The sequence below is a fragment of the Triticum aestivum genome, chromosome 2A, assembly GCF_018294505.1.
Source record: "Triticum aestivum cultivar Chinese Spring chromosome 2A, IWGSC CS RefSeq v2.1, whole genome shotgun sequence".
NCBI lineage: Eukaryota > Viridiplantae > Streptophyta > Magnoliopsida > Poales > Poaceae > Triticum > Triticum aestivum.
In genome coordinates this window covers 683,601,805-683,606,416 of record NC_057797.1, presented here as the reverse complement: position 1 = coordinate 683,606,416, position 4,612 = coordinate 683,601,805, and positions in this window count along the sequence as shown.

Genomic DNA, 4,612 nt, shown 5'->3' with positions numbered 1-4,612 from the left:
GTTTTCATGAACTTAATACTCTAGATGCATGCTGGATAGAGGTCGATGAGTGGAGTAATAGTAGTAGATGCAGGCAGGAGTCGGTCTACTTGTCTCGGACGTGATGCCTATATACATGATCATACCTAGATATACTCATAACTATGCTCAATTCTGTCAATTGCTCAACAGTAATTCGTTCACCCACCGTAAAATACCTATGCTCTTGAGAGAAGCCACTAGTGAAACCTATGGCCCCCGGGTATATGTTCATCATATTAATCTTCCAATAAATAGTTATTTCCTTTGCTTTTTTACTTTGCTTTTACTTTACTTTGCATCTTTTTCACAAAAATACCAAAAATATTATCTTATCATATCTATCAGATCCCACTCTCATAAGTGACCGTGAAGGGATTGACAACCCCTTATCGCGTTGGTTGTGAGAAGCTATTTGCTTTGTGCAGGTATGAGGGACTCATGCGTAGCCTCCTACTGGTCGATACCTCGGTTCTCAAAAACTGAGGGAAATACTTACGCTACTTTGCTGCATCATCCCTTCCTCTTCGGGGAAAACCAACGCAGTGCTCAAGAGGTAGCAGGACGTCACTGAGCTGAACGTGTGCAGATCACGGAGGTGCCGTACCTTCGGTGCTGGGATCGGTCGGATCGTGAAGACGTTCGACTACATCAACTGCGTTGTCATAACGCTTCCGCTTACGGTCTACGAGGGTACGTGGACGACACTCTTCCCCTCTCGTTGCTATGCACCACCTAGATAGATCTTGCATGTGCGTATGATTTTTTTTTTGAAATTACCGCGTTCCCCAACATGTATTCCATATTAAGTGGACCCATGGAACATTTGCTTTGTTGTATAACTTATTAAGGTGCTTCATGAGAAGAGCATCATTTTGTAGACCCGGGTTTAAAATTCCAAGACCTCCCTTGTGCTTGCATCTACAAACAGAGACCGGGCTGCCAAAGAGTGACCCTTCTCTTTTCCATATTTCCTCCAGAGGCACTGCCTTTGTATCCTTTCAAGCTGCTTGAGGATTCAAGTAGGAATGGACAGGCTGCAAAGGAAATAGATTGGCGTTGAAGAAATCACATAATTAACTAACTGTAGTCTACCTCCTTAAGGCAAGAACCAAGAGCTAGCAGTGAGTCTCCTTTCCATGCAGTCCACAAGTGGCATTAGATCAAGAATTTTAGGCCTTGTGGTTCCTGCAGGGAGGCCCAAAAAAGTGAGGGGCATGACACCCAGTTGACATCCAAAACGTGCAATAAGAGAAGAGGCCTCAACATCATTCACATTGATTGGGATCATTGAGGATTTATGGAAGTTTATGTCCAGACCAGTTGCCTTGGAGAAAGATAGCAAAGTCTTTTTTAGAGAAAAATGAGTTGAGATCCTGCTCAGGCAACACTAACAGGGGGTCATCAGTATATTGTACAATTGAAAATTTTGGATCATGGTTGGGGATTGGCAAACCGAGGGTTCCTTGCAGAAGCATGTCACTGACCATTGATTGTAGTAGATCTGTTACCAAAACAAATAAAATGGAGACAAAGGATCACCCTTTGTTTACTTCACTCTTGCATTTGAAGTGCCTTCCAGGTACCCCCATTCAGCAGTTCCTTAACCCACCAAATCCATTTTGCATTCAAACCTTTAGCCTGCATAATCCTAATTATTGCCTCATGTTGGATTGAATCGAGAGCCTTCTCACAAGGCCTTTTGGATTGATTGAACTGGTGAATATATTCAAAGTTCCAAGCCAGACAATCATGTATGGTTCTGGTTTTGATAAAGCCATACAAGTTTTTATGGATGCATTTCAAAATCTCATCCTGAAACTTGTTAGCAGCCATCTTAGTGAGGAATTTCAGTCCCACATTGGTTAAAGAAATAGGTCTAAAATCTCCAACATATGGTTAAAGGCATAACTACACTTTGAGATAGTTGGTGGAGTGGGTGTGTTGTCCTATGAAGCCTTTTGCATTCCTGGTATCCCAAATCTTCCTAAGTATGAGTGGGAGGACGAATTACATACATGAGGTCAAGGCCTGTGGGAAGAGCACAATCCCATATGTCATCAATCCTGTCGAGTTAAAGAATGTCAAGTTTTTATCATCTCTAGTTGAAGAGCGCAAGGGGGGTGTAGAAATAGGTGGTTGCTATTTTCACTATCATGGTCACACCGAGGGGGGCAGAGGTGGTGGAGATATGCTTCGTTGGAGGTTGGCCGACAATTTAGGCGTCGATGAAAGAGTAGCCAAACCAAGATCTTGAGCTTGTTTAGAACTATTGTAGGTCATCAGCGTCTTTGAGCATGAGTAAATCTTAGGTGCCTTGGGAGGAGAAGCATCCCCCCATTGAGGAACCATTGGTTGGGTTTGGTCGGTGACATGAAGTCGTGCAATAAAGACACCGGAGAAACTAATTCTTGTGAGACAAACGAGGTTAGGTGATTCCACACGTTAAATTCTACAACGAGACAAAAAATTGAGGCTACCTTGACATGTTGTTGTGGAGATATGCCCTAGAGGCAATCATGTATGATGATATTTCCAATGTGTTTATGAATAAAGATAGTCCTTGGACATTATCAATGATGTATATCAGCAAGTACGTGATTTGTTTGTGGGACTATGCATTGTATGATGTCTGTCCTAAAAGGTCCCTAGTCGAAAGGGTTGTGTGGACGCGCAACCGTCTAGAATAACATATAACATGGTCGATGACTCTGTCGCATTGGCCTTGGAGCATTGGATGCTAGCCGTATAATATGGACTCAGAAGGGTCTGGTCAGATTCAACGTAGTTGGATCTGAGTCGGATAGACCCGACTATGAGCCAATGTGATACATCTTCTGTGAGTCTCTAGTACAACATACATTCTATGTCCTAAGACCTGAGCTGGCGCATGTAGTCAGGATGGTGACAGACATGCTTTGGGCCGACCAAACGCTACTCTATAACTGGGTAGTTACAAAGGTAGGTTTGAGGCTTGTCCAGACCCATACTGCGAGACATGGTCGAGCGAGATGGGATTTGCCCCTCTGATCAGGAGAGATATATGCTCTATGCCCCTCGTGTGATCCGACCAAGATAAGCATGTCCGTGCGACAAGGATTATGGATAATCCGGTTTGTGGTCAGCATCACTGGAACAAGAAAGAGGCCAGGCTAGCACGAGGATGACAAACTCGCCTTGAGACCGACAACATATATCGTGTGGAAAAGGAAACATAAGGGTGACATGTTGTACATGTTCGCCAACTGGCTTCATTGTTGGTGGTCAGCACGCCTTGCTAGTGACCGCTACCAGTTGAGCAGGTTGGAGGTGATCCGACCTGCGTCCAAGCTGACTTGAACCTAAGGGGTCGTGCACTTAAGGGAAGGAACCTGTGAGGTCGGATCCGATTCCATGAGTTAGTGTGATCCTATTCGGACTTGGATCCAGTCCGGACAAACTTTGGGGGGTTTAGGATCCGTGCGAGGCCCAAGTGTCGAGCCCGTGACAGATGCCTATATATAATGGATGTGCGGCACACTCATTCAGTTGATTGCTTCGGTGCCATCACTAGGGCTTTGCATGTGTTGCAAGTAGCCACCTCCACTCGACGTCGACTGTGTGACCGTACCTAGCAGTCTGCCACACGGTGTTCCTCCTGCACGTGCAGATATAGTTAGAGGCGGTGCACTTGCGCCGCTCTGGCAAACTTGTACGTGGGATCCGACAACCGGCTCCTCAAGGGAGATCGGACGAGGAAGAGACGACTCTGGACATGCAGCCCCAACTCTACTTTCGCTGGACGGCACTGTGCATCTAGTGGTTACGATTCGTGATCCATTGCTGTAGCATGTTCTTGGCTGTTCTACGCGCATGATTTTTTTGTAGCCGATGCACCTAGCATAGAACCCAATAGTTGTTTGGTGGAGTGTGGTACAGATCGGGGAAGGGCGACTGCAAGGGGGTATGGTGTAACCAGCCAACCAGGCGTCGAGCTAAAGTAAGTGTTGTGGCGTTATTAGTGAGCACAAGTATAAAAGGCTACTACAATTCATCAAAATATTGCTTTATAATTACATATGCTATCAGAACATAGCATCCTTCAAGCACCGCGTCTCTATTACACGAGCGCCTTCAAGGACTTCATGAAAATAGTGCTCGGAGGGTACTCGGCTTTTGTCCGAATCTCGGGATGCAACAACGGTGGTCTCCATCTCTGCCCAGTATGTCTTGACACGGGCAAGAGCCATCAGTGCGCCCTCTATGCATTCTGACTTCTTCATCGCATTGATACGTGGCACCGCGTCAAGGAATTGCTGCACCAAGCTAAAATAACTCTTCGGCTCCGATCTCCCCGGCCACAGATGACCCAGGACGTACTTCATGGCGAGTCCGGACAATCTATTCAGTTTGGCCCATTGAGCCAGACGATCATCCACTGCCAGTGGACGCTCTGGATTCTGGAACTGCGACCAGAAAAGCCTTTCCACCCCGCAATCTTCTTGATCTCGAAAGTATTCGGTCGCATCAGTAGCACTTGCTGCCAAATCCAGATAGGTGTCCTCCGCACTCCACATCCGGTCCAACGGAGCAAACTTCGGATCGCAAAACTTCC